This window comes from Balaenoptera borealis, assembly GCF_965194805.1.
Source record: "Balaenoptera borealis genome assembly, chromosome: 4".
NCBI lineage: Eukaryota > Metazoa > Chordata > Mammalia > Artiodactyla > Balaenopteridae > Balaenoptera > Balaenoptera borealis.
In genome coordinates, this window is record NC_138861.1 from 31,570,902 (window position 1) to 31,583,450 (window position 12,549).

At 44.3% G+C, this 12,549-nt stretch overlaps 1 pseudogene across 1 annotated transcript; it reads right to left on the bottom strand.

Moving 5' to 3' along the window:
• Positions 1-2,332: 2,332 nt before the first annotated feature.
• On the bottom strand, positions 2,333-4,072 carry LOC309628517 (transmembrane 9 superfamily member 1 pseudogene; annotated as a pseudogene). Its single transcript has 2 exons — positions 4,061-4,072; positions 2,333-2,950 (listed from the first exon to the last, which is right to left on the bottom strand). The product of its transcript is annotated as a transmembrane 9 superfamily member 1 pseudogene (transcript).
• Positions 4,073-12,549: the final 8,477 nt, after the last annotated feature.

The following is a 12,549-nucleotide window of genomic DNA, read 5'->3' on the forward strand; positions in this document are numbered from 1 at the left end:
AACACAACACTGTACATCAACTATACTTCAATTTAAAAAAAAGAGACCCTTGAGGGCACATTCCCTCTCCCCTAGGGCTTTGGAAGGGGCAGTCTCTAACCCTTGAAAGGACTCAGGCAGTTCTGTGGGAGCCAAAATGCATTAACCCTATTTCTAAACTTTCGTTCTCTTTGACTGTGGCTGAATTAGTTGAGTTGTATTAACACAGGGGTAAATGCTGAATTCTGTGTGAGTCCTCTCTTCATGCCTCAAAGACAATGCCCAGATGCTATTTTTATCCCAGATCTATCCTTGGCTTCTGAAGGTTTTTAAGCCCTTTGATATAGTGATTATCACTCAATCACTTAATACCTTAACAACAAAGTTTCTAGACAAAACAGCTATCCAGGTCATATCTTCTCCCTGAGCCTCAGTTTAATATGTAAAAGAAGGTCGTCTGAACAACAACTAAGGCTCCTTATTGTGATAAAATCCTACATCTCAAGAAGCAATGGCCCCAGGCAGTCCTCGGTGGGGATAATGCAGGGCACGTGGTTGACTGTAACAATCAGGCGAAAGTAGGATAAAATGTGTGTCGAGCGTTCTCTCAAAGGGGAAGAATTAAGCCATTCACTCTTCTTTTACCTTTCGTTTAACACACATGTATGGAGCAGTCAGAATGCATAAAGGGGGACTTCCCTGGTGGTGCAGTGGTTAAGAATCCCCCTGCCAATGCAGGGGACACGGGTTCGAGCTCTGGTCCAGGAAGATCCCACAGGCCGCGGAGCAACTAAGCCCCTGCGCCACAACTACTGAGCCTGCGCTCTAGAACCCGCGAGCCACAACTACTGAAGCCCGTGCGCCTAGAGCCCGTGCTCCGCAACAAGAGAAGCCACTGCAATGAGAAGCCCGCGCCCTGCAACGAAGAATAGCCCCTGCTCGCCGCAACTAGAGAAAGTCCACGTGCAGCAACGAAGACCCAACACAGACAATAAATAAATAAATAAATAAATAAAAATTTATTAAAAAAAAAAAAAGAATGCATAAAGAAAGAGTGCAGAAAAGACAGCTTCTGAGGAAGCTCCCAATGGAAGGAGGTGGGGCGGAGCACAGACCTCTTAGAAGGGCTTGTGCTGGGGGAGAGATTGTCCAGGCGGTGACATGGGATGTAATCTTTACCCTCTGATTTAGAAAAACCCACCTAGTTTCTCTATAGGTACCTTTCATTTGTGAGGCAGTTAACCCTATTTTGGGCTCAAAACATTTGATCAGGGGAGCCACGGGATAAGAGAGAATCCTGAAAATCACCCTCCACAAACATCATCTGATATCACTTATATGTGGGATCTAAAATAATGATACAAATGAACTTACAAAACAGAAATAGACTCAGACATAGAAAACAAACTTATGGTTACCAAAAGGGAAAGGATGGGGAGGGATAAATTAGGAGTTTGGGATTAGGAGATACAAACTACTATATGCATAAAATCGATAAACAACAAGGACCTTCTGTATAGCGCAGTGAACTATATTCAATATCTTGTAATAAACTGTAGTGGAAAAGAATCTGAAAAAGAATATATACATAAATTATAAATATATAAATATACATATATTATAAAAATATACATATTATAAAGAATATTTTATATATATATATCTGAATCCCTTTGCTGTACACCTGAAACTAACACAACATTGTAAATCAACTATACTTCAATTAAGAAAAAGGCACCCTCGCAACCGGTGCTCAGTCGTCTGCAGGTCAGCACAGCCTCGAACTGGCAGATCCAGGATGAGAAAGCAGGTTCCATGATGTGTTCTAAGTTCCTAAACTGGCCCACCAGGGAAAGGGCTGTCCTCACCCGAGAAGAGACTGGCGGTGAGAATGATGTTCCACACCCAACACTGGCCTCTGATCTGCCAGTGGAAGCGGCTGGACATGTAGCTAGAGATGCAGCAAGTCAGGGCATACAGGATGGCTGCTGAGTTAATGGCCCCAGGATGGTGCACGCTGAACGTGCCCAGCAGTGCCATGACCATAATGCCTGCAGGGTGGTAGTGGAAAGCCTGTGTTAGGTTTCACCCGACCCTCTTCTGGCAATTTCAGAGGAATCAGCCAGCCTGCTTTCTCCCAGACCCAGGGCTTCCATCCAAACAATATCCCCCAGTTCTGTTGTCTAGAAAACCCACAGTAGAATAACAATAGAATATACACATCCTTGCTAGAGCCATCCACCCCTTAGGTCTGCCCCTCACCTTGGACAGAAGAGAAGATCTGCAGATCTTTTACTGAACAAACCACCTACTTAGTTCTACCCCTTGAGAGAAAACCCTGATTAATTTTTTATCACCTCACCAGTGCCAAGGGTCCCACACCAAGCACAGCACAGAGCAGACCATGATATGGAGGGAAGTGGAAGACATCTGTGTGGACAATTTTCCAGCCATTGTCACCTTGGTCAAAGTCATCACCAGAACCTCCAGAGGTTGGCTCTTCATCCAAGTCGTATCGAGCCAAGTCCTTTAGAAGCACCCGCGTGAAAATGACAGCCACAAAACCCACCAGTAAAAGCACAAGCACCATGGAATTGATGATGGACTACCAATGGATTTCCAGTATTTGGGGAAAGAAACCGCCATCATCACCATGCACCTGTCACTCCAATGCTCACCTGACGTCTCAGACCAGTGCACGCTGTAGGTGTGGGTGAGGCCTAGGAACTCATCAGGTCATAACCCATCTAAACTGTGGGGCTTGACATCCCGCACTGAGACTCTGGCACATTATAATCCAGTCTCTGTGGAATTCTAGGTGGAAGTCTAAATGGGTCCAGAGTCCTGCCTTGTGGCTGTGAGGCAGGAAGCCACTCTCCTCCATGTAGCCCACAAAGCCACAGATTGGCAACTTGTCCACCACAAATTCAAAATAGTATAGTTCCTTTATGGCCTGGCGCAGCTGTTCCACCTACAAAGAGCAAGTCAGGAGTCAAACAAGGCTTCCCCAGGCATTGGATTAGAGCAGGGTTTCACCCTCAGCACTAATGACATTTGGGGCTGGATAATTCTTTGTTGTGAGGCTGTCCTATGCCTTGTAAGATGCGCCATCCCTGGCTTCTTACTAGATATCAGTAGCGTCCCCCCGTAGTGACAATCAAAAATATCTCCAGACATATCTCCAAATGTCTCTGAGAGACAAAAGCCCCCTGTTGAGGGACTTCCCCTGTGGTCCAGTGGCTAAGACTCCTTGCTCCCAATGCATGGGGCCCACGTTCAATCCCTGGTCAGGGAACTAGATCCTGCATGCCACAATTTAAGATCCTGCCAGCCACAACTAAGACCCGGTGCAGCCAAATAAATAAATAAATATTAAAAAAAAAAAGAAAAAGCCCCCTGTTGAGAACCACTGGTTAGACCCTAGTATGTTGAGATTCTCCGAAATGAGCAAGTATGACTTGACAGGATGAAGGCCTAGAAGAAGAGGGATAAGGTGTAGGAAGGTCTGGAGTAGACTAAGGAAAAGTGCCCTAAGATAGAAATTGCTGAAGAAAAAAGCAGGACAGGGAAGATTAGGTAGAGTGTACAGGAACCAGTTAAAAAAGCTGAGAGGTAGGAATGGGAAAAAATGACTACGTAGGAGTGATAGTTGGGCCCTTATTACCAACAGAGAAGCTTCGAGTCGGGAGCCCTGGGTTCTGATATCAACTCTGCAATCCACTATCCATGTAACCGTGAAGTTACTTCTGAGCAAGTATGTTTCCTCATCAACCAAATGCAAATACTACTGCCGGTCCTGCCTGCCACATGAGGCTGCAGTTAGAGTCAAATCAGCTCATTTCCCATAAAGGTGCTTTGAAAACCAAAAAAAAAAAAAGACACCCTACACCTCTCCCCACCCTCCCAATCAGAGGGACAAACCAAGGGCTGAAGTGGCCCAGTCTGCCTTCTTGCGGGTGTCAGTGCTGGGTTAGAAGCTCAGGTTATTCATGTGCATGAGCTAGGGAGTCTTTAAAATCCTAGCTTTTTCCCAATTTCGCCCTGAGTTTGGGAGGAGGTGGGTGAGAGTGGCCTGAGGTACCTTAGGGCCCATCTCTGCCTGTGGCTCTTTTCTCTTAAAAACTTCTTTTCTGGAGGTTGAAATGAATCTCCCCATCAGTCTGTGATGGGGGGAGGAGGGGTTATTATTATCTCTCATATTTCACAGACAGGAATAGTAAAGAATTCAAAGCTTGAGTAATGTTCCCAAGGTCACGTGGTGAATTAGTAACCGAGACAGGGAAAGGATTCAGGTTTCTGGTCCTTTCAGTTTTTTTGCCTCAGCATTAGATCTTGCTGTCTCTTTAAATCTCACATGTAGTTAGGATTAGGGTCTGTAGCTGTGTATTAGTTCCATCTTAACTTTGCTCATTAAAAAAAATAGTGGGGCAACCCTTCCTTTCCTAAACTTCTACTGCAAATCTGCTTTGTGACTTTATTGGGCAAGACCTAAAAGATGGTCTAATTTCCCCCCAGCACAGCTGAATATCCTTGTTCTTTCGGCTATTGGTATTCTGCAGCAGCTGTCTGATGGAGATGGAGAGCTCCAACAAGGATGGGCCGGAACTCCAGCTGCTGGTAAGCAAGTGTTCACTATTTATAGCGAGAGGGGGGCTGCAAAATTTTTTCCTTCTGAGTCGTTTTGATGCAACCAACAGGAAGTGGGCTCTGATAGATGCTAAACTTGATGACATGAACGAGGTCTATTACAGCACTTCTCAAATTTGTCTGCATCAGAATTACCCAGAGGGGAGGGGCTTGTTGAAACACAGACTCCTGGGTACCACCCCCAGAGTTCGTGAATCAGTAGATCTGGGATGGGGCTTGAGAAAGTGCATTTCTAACAAGTTTTTGGGTAATGCTGACGCTGCGGGTTGGAGAACCACTGCTTTATTGTAATGGGTGGAGTGTCCGGGCAATGGCCATCGTATATGGTGGCAGATTGAACCCAAGAAAGGCACTGACATGCACCAAAAGACTCTTTCTGGTGATCTCACTGTCCTTGTCCAATCAAAATCAGTCACTTTTGAGCTGGCATTTCCAGGGCAAATGTATTATTTTATAAATAAAGAAAATGGCATAAGATTTAAAGGATAGGATTCATAAGAAATATGTGTATTATTTAATAAAAATTATTCCCTCCCCCCCCGCTCCTTTCTCCAGTGAAAAAAGTGTGACTTGTTAGGTCATTTTATCACATCGTAATGTGTGGAGTCAAGACTGGCAGATTTCACCTCCACTTTCAACTCCAGCCAGAGACAAACACCGGCCTTGCCGGCTGAGGTATCCACCTTTTTTCTTTTTTTGAGGTATCCACCTTTGATCGATGGCCAGGAAAAAGCAAGCAGACAAGTCCTGGGAGAATATGGCTCATCTGCTAAGTAGACCAAGACTTTGGCATTGGCCTCTCAATTTCTGGTATGAGACGGGCCTGTTTAAGTTTCCTGCTTCTTTTTGAATGAATTTTGATATTTTATATGTTCCTCAAAAATGATCCATTTCATTCAGACTTTGAAAATAGGAATACATATTTGTACAAATGATTCTTTTACAAGAATTTTAATTTCTTATATACAAATATCAAGTCATTATTATCATTATTTTACACCTGAAACTAATATGATGTTATATGTCAAATACATCTCAATAAATAAAGTTTTAAAAAAAAGAATTATAGTTTCCTATATATGTGTGATAATCCAGTTTCTAATTCCTAACTTTATTTGTATTTTTCCCCTTTTTCCTTGATTAGTCTAACTTAGTGGATTATTTATTATTGTAGCTGTTTTCTCTGTGATGAACCAGCTCTGGATTTCTTTATCAATATGAAGACCTGCAAACGGTCTGAGATTTTATCCTATTTGCAAGCTAACAGGTTAGTTAGTCTGTTGGTAGAGCATGCAAGCCTCCCAGGTCCAAGACAGCTAGAGTATCAGCATTTTTGCCACTTCCCACAGGTCCTTGCCATGGAGGCCACGTGATGCTTTCTCACGTAGTAGGTTGGAGGAGAGGAATCCGAATCCTAAGCTTAGCAAACTCAACTCTTTCATAAGGAAAGTAAGAATGCCTGCCCTTGGCTCCAGGTAGGGGCACCCTCTCTAGCTTCCCAAGCTGTTTGCTACACAAACCTCCTTGAAAAGATAGTCTAGAACAAAAGTAGTCAGTGTGTCTGCTCCTGAGATGTGGAGAAATGCAAGCCACCCATGAGAGCACTGTCTCCCAACAATCAATTCCACTGACTTTGTTTTCAACATCATCATATTCTGCTTTCATTTTAAATTCTATTTTCCTTAGATTTTAAAAATTATTCTTTTTTTAGTCTTCTTGAATAGTCACTTCCTTCATATTCATTCTTAAGCTAAAAAGGTTTTAAGATTATGACTTTTCCTCTGAATAAATCTTTGACTACATCTCATAGATGTTAATAAGTAGTGTTCTCTTGATCATTATTTGCTAAATTATCTAGCTTTTCTTTCTTTTTTCTTTTTTTTTTTTTTAATAAATTTATTTATTTATTTATTTATTTATTTTTGGCTGTGTTGGATCTTCGTTTCTGTGCGAGGGCTTTCTCCAGTTGCGGCGAGCGGGGGCCACTCTTCATCGCGATGCACGGGCCTCTCACTGTCGCGGCCTCTCTTGTTGTGGAGCACAGGCTCCAGATGCGCAGGCTCAGTAGTTGTGGCTCACGGGCCTAGTTGCTCCGCGGCATGTGGGATCTTCCCAGACCAGGACTCGAACCCGTGTCCCCTGCATCGGCAGGCAGACTCTCAACCACTGCGCCACCAGGGAAGCCCTAGCTTTTCTTTCTTATTTAGGAGGTTCCAAGGGTTTGAACAAAATGAATCAATCATCTTTGGCTCTGCTACTCTCTCAGTTTACTCTGGAAGCTGTTGTCTTTTCCTCAAACTTTGTAGATTAAAGCCATAAAGCCCTTTTTAATAGGATCTATGTGACTTGTGTGCTAAACAAGTTTGCATTGCACTTTATTGCAGTTTAAGAGGAAATGGGATTTGGAAGATGAAGGTTCAAGCCTGACTCTGCCACTTCATATTGGTAACCCAATAAATGCCCATTTTGAGTCTCACTTTTGTCCGCAAATGTCGGATTGAATTATATTATCTCTCATGTCCTTTTCAATTTATGACTCTAAGAGATTTGGAATTAGTTTCAATTACACTCTGAATGATTTCTAGGCTGACTTGTTAGTGGAAGCAACACGGCCAAGTGGAAAGCTCTCTGGCCTTAGAAACTGGAAAAGCTGCGTTCAACCCTTGCCATGGGCAGGAAATGCTTGATTCCTCACATGTTTTCTTGTGTGATGCGTTCAGAGGAAAGAAAATCGCATGGCCCTGGCAGCTCATTTCCTCCCATTTTTGTAGCAAGAAGCCAGCTCAGTTGGTCAGAGTTAACTAAGGAAGAAAGAGCCTGGGACTTCCCTGGTTGTGCGGTGGTTAAGAATCTGCCTGCCAATGCAGGGGACATGGGTTTGAGCCCTGGTCCGGGAAGATCCCACATGCCATGGAGCAGCTAAGCCTGTGCACCACAACTACTGAGCCTGCGCTCTAGAGCCCGCGAGCCGCAACTACTGAGCCCACGAGCCACACTACTGAGCCCGTGTGCCACAACTACTGAAGCTTGCATGCCTAGAGCCCATACTCTGCAACAAGAGAAGCCACCGCAGTGAGAAGCCCGCACACTGCAAGGAAGAGTAACCCCTGCTCGCTGCAACTAGAGAAAGTCCATGCACAGCAATGAAGACCCAACACAGACAAAAATAAATAAATAAAATAAATAAATTTTTTTTAAAAAAAGGGAGGAAGAGCCTGATGCTGGAAGCTGAGCCTGGGAGCTTCCCTGTTCTAACAAGGCTGTCTGTTTCACGGCTCAGGAAGCTCCATTACTACAGAATTACCTAGATGTTCCCGTGCTTATTTCTCTAAATGCGTGTAGAGCGCTAAAGGCATGGAGCACCTCTCCTGGGACCTTTCTATGATGTGTCTGCCTCCTACGCTGAGTCCCACACACCTCTCTGGGGCATGATGGGACGTCAGAGACTCACGAACAGTCATTACTTCTATGCTTTTAAGTTTCCCCCTGATAAATCCTATTTTTAATTAACACCATGTGTGCTGTTAATATGTGTGTTCCTGTCCTTTTCGTACAACCCATACTGTTTTTTCTTTTTAATACATTTATTTATTTATTTATTTATTTTTGGCTGCGTTGGGTCTTTGCTGCTGTGTGGGCTTTCTCTAGTTGCAGCGAGCTGGGGCTACTCTTCCTTGCGGCGCGCGGGCTTCTCATTGCGGTGGCTTCTCTTGTTGCGGAGCACGGGCTCTAGGCACGTGGGCTTCAGTAGTTGTGGCACACGGGCTCAGTAGTTGTGGCTCACGGGCTCTAGAGCACAGGGTCAGTAGTTGTGGCACACAGGCTTAGTTGCTCCGCGGCATGTGGGATCTTCCCGGACCAGGGCCCGAACCCGTGTCCCCTGCATTGGCAGGCGGATTCTTAACCACTGCACCACCAGGGAAGTACCCAACCGATACTGTTTGGTGAGCATCATACACTAAGTGCTTTACGCACAGCATTTCATTTAATCCCCATAATGAGCTTGGCTGTCGGGTATATTATCCCCATTTTACAAACAGGGGAAACCTAGTGCTCAGAAAAGTTCAGCAATTTGCTGGAAGAGGCAGAGCTAGAGTTTGAATCAAATTGTTTGGTTTTCAGGCCTGTGCTTTTAACTCTAAAAGAGCTCCATTCACATCCTAGACATCACAGATTATTTTCCTGCAGCTGGCGCAAAAGGGTCTTATTAAAAAAAAACAACAGGGCTTCCCTGGTGGTGCAGTGGTTGAGAGTCTGCCTGCCAATGCAGGGGACACGGGTTCGAGCCCTGGTCTGGGAGGATCCCACATGCCGCGGAGCAGCTGGGCCCGTGAGCCACAACTACTGAGCCTGCGCGTCTGGAGCCTGTGCTCCACAACAAGAGAGGCCGCGATAGTGAGAGGCCCGCGCACCGCGATGAGGAGTGGCCCCCGCTTGCCACAACTAGAGAAAGCCCTCGTATGGAAACGAAGACCCAACACAGCCATGAATAAATAAATAAATAAATAAATAAAAATAAAAACAACAACAACAACAGTATGTTAAGACACCTTTTTTAATAGATGAAGATAAAGGGTAAGGGATGCCTTTTCCAATTTGTCTAAAAGCACCACGTGGACAACCAGCAGCTCTGATGTAACGTGACTATGTCGTAAGAGGCAATTATCACACGGTGATGAAAATGTTTTTAGGGTTTTTTTTTTTTTTTTTAAGGAAAGGTTCAATTCAAGACGCATTCAGCACTCTTGAGAATGCAAAGCCCAGTCTCAGAGGGAGGAGGGAAGGAAGGGCAGGGCTGGCGGTGGTGTTTCAGGAAGCCCAATACCTTGACCTCTGAGGTCCTAAGGCCAGAACATTCAAGGTAACCGCAGCTTCTCATTCTTTCCTTGCTGCTCTGTTGACACGATTTCCCAGATCTCATAGGAAAAGTATTGGGAGCTCTAGTGTCTGTGAGAGTTCCACAGCACTGCTGCTTAAAGAAAATAATTTGTTGTCCTACTGGTGACACGGTAGACGGTGACTAGGAACACCCGTTTTACAAAGGCAGATGGGGAAAATCTTCATTTTTAGGAAATTCACTTTATTATGTTTCCTGAGCTAAAAATGACGCTTTGGATCCACAGTGCTACAGACCCACATGGGTCTGTGGAGATTCCCTACCTTCCTAACAGCATTTTGTTACGAAATACTCTTTAATTCTTTTCCATAAGGCTCAAATGTCCTACTTCGACATGCTATTTTCAGTTTTTGTGAGCAAAATACTCTTCTGAGACTTGCCAGCACTCACATTAACTCATTCCTTTCTTTTCTCCCGGCTCAGCAAATAACAGATCCTCTGGGGTCCGAGCAGGGCCTAGTCTTCTAGATTCTCCCTTGACTCGCCTGTCATCTGGTTTAAACAGATTCTCACTTCAGGGGAGCCAGCAGTCCTCCAAGTGTCCCCGTAGGACTTGTGATAGCAAATATGTGTATATACTCTCAACACCCAGATATGTATAAGTATGCATCCTCGCTGGGTGATGTGCTAAAACAGTGAGGTGAATGGCCTCACTGGGCTTGTGAAGTAAAGCACAAGACTTTGCTGGTATACCTAAACGCAGATGCATGGAGAGCCACACAGAAACACATGCACGTCCATACAGAAATAGATACATTACCCAGAGACAGCAGAGGGAGGCACGGAGGACTTCCTATAAGAGGTATATGTCAGGGAGGAAGAAATTTTCCTCTACCCTTCTAGGTTCTTTTGGCTGGTCTGAGAATTAAATTGACATGAGATGGATGAACAGGAGAAAATCAAACAAAAGCTTAATAACATGCGTACAACGGAGAGACCCAGAAGTGAGTAACTCGCCAAAACGGCCGAAACCCTCACCTTAAAGACCATCCTCAGTTAAAGACCAAAGAGGATGTTGGGAGTAGTGGTTTGGGATCTCAAAGGGGGAGGAAGGCAATTGACATGGAGATGGAAAAGCAAATGTTTGGTGAACAAATGTTTGCTGGGCCATGCAGAGATAAAAAGACATGGAGAGGAATTTTAACAAACAGACCTTGCCAGGTTCCTCCCTGTCTGCACACTTAGTTCATACTAGAGTTACCTATGGCAAAAGCTCCCTTCCTGGAACTGGTCCTCTATCTCCGTCCTTTAGGCATTTAGGGGGAAGATCAAAGGTTCTCCCTGAGTCTTTTGGGCCTTGATTGTTTTCAGCTCAAAATAATCCACATGCCAAAGAGATATTTTTGGGGTGGTGAATTTTGCTCCCCTACACCAACAAATACCTTCAATAGACTTTTGATTTCAAAGGATGCCAGGAACTGGGAGGAAGGTAAAATTGGCACAAACTCAAGAAGACAGCTGCCTTGATGAGAATAGGTTCACAGACAGCTCAAAGCAAAAGAATAGGGCCCTGGAATTTCATGTAAGTCTAGTTCCTAGCTTGGAATCTAGGAAAAGGAATAATTCTAACAATGTGACTTGCTGTGATTCTTCAGCACCACCAAGAGAGGGGAGAATTTGATCTACATAGGGGTGTGCCTAGTAGGAAAGTGGTTTTATGTAAGTTGTGTGGGTGACTTGTGTGAATGCCCTTTAAACCTATGTAGTTTCCTTTTTACTGATTCCAGGTTCTTCTATATTAGCCTTCTGATAACTACTTTGGCTCCCCGAGAGGTCTCTAACTACTGCTCAACTCAGCAGAATTGTAGTAATACCAAAGATAGTTTCGCTTGGAGTTTTTTGGGTGCTTCCTAGAGAAATACTAAATCAGGTATGTCTCCCACTACAAAAATAAAAAGTGTATCCTGGTGCATAAATTAGTCTCTTGAGAGTTGGGGTAATACAAATTCATTCAGTAGAATTTGAGCTAAGAAAATGGAGTTTATCTTTAACATCAGCCAAGATAGCACTTCCTAAAAGAATTTACACTAACCCTTCAAGAAGTAATCTCATAGCTTTCATTCATCCATTCATTCATTCACTCACTCATTTGACAAATATTTATGTAACACTTTATATATGCCAGGTCACCTTCTAGGTGATAGGGATACATCAGAGAACAAAATACTCAAAACTCTCGTGGAGCTTATATTCTGGTGGAGTTAGTGCCTTGGGCTGTCCTTTTACGGAGCTTCACACAGCGTATTGTTACTCATTTGTGTGATCATTTGATTCGGTTTTTTCCTCTTCTGTAAGGTCCATGAGGACTGGGTGAATTTTGCTGAGCATTGCACATTTGGCACTCACACAGTGCCGACTCGTAAAAGACACTCAATAAATATTTGTTGAATGAGTAAATTAGTAAATTCTCAAAGTTTCACAGCTGGACTCTGGGCCTCAAGCAACCGCTCCTAAACCCTTAGAACTTGAAGGAGTATGCATGCTTGGTAATGGCTAAAGGGCATTGCTCTCTTGGCAGGAAGTGACAGAGCCAGGATTCAAATCCAGTCTTTCTGACTCAAAAGCCGATGTTTTATTCACTGTACCAGTGGTCTCAAACTGAGAAACCTATCCCGAAGGTATTCAGAGACATCTCAAAGGGAATGTAGGTGCAGGAGCTTTTAAGGGTATGGTTGATTTTATTTTCCAAAAATAGCTTAAACAATATCTCCACCCACATCCTTTTCTGGAACCTTGCCACACCCCCATCAGAAGGGGGAGTCTGTGTATCTTCCCCTTGAACCTGGGTAGGCCTTTATGAACATCTCAACTAATAGAATGGGCAGAAGTGATGCTACGTGACTTCTGAGATGAGGTCCACCTGGCTCATTCTCTCGCGATACTTGTTTTTGGGACCCAGCCACCGTGCTGTGAGGAGGCCCAGACCTCATGGAGGGGCCCACATGAAGAGGAACTGTGTCGGGGGTCCCAAGGCCACCCCCAGGTTTGATGATTCACTATGAGGTCTCACAGGACTCAGCATACGG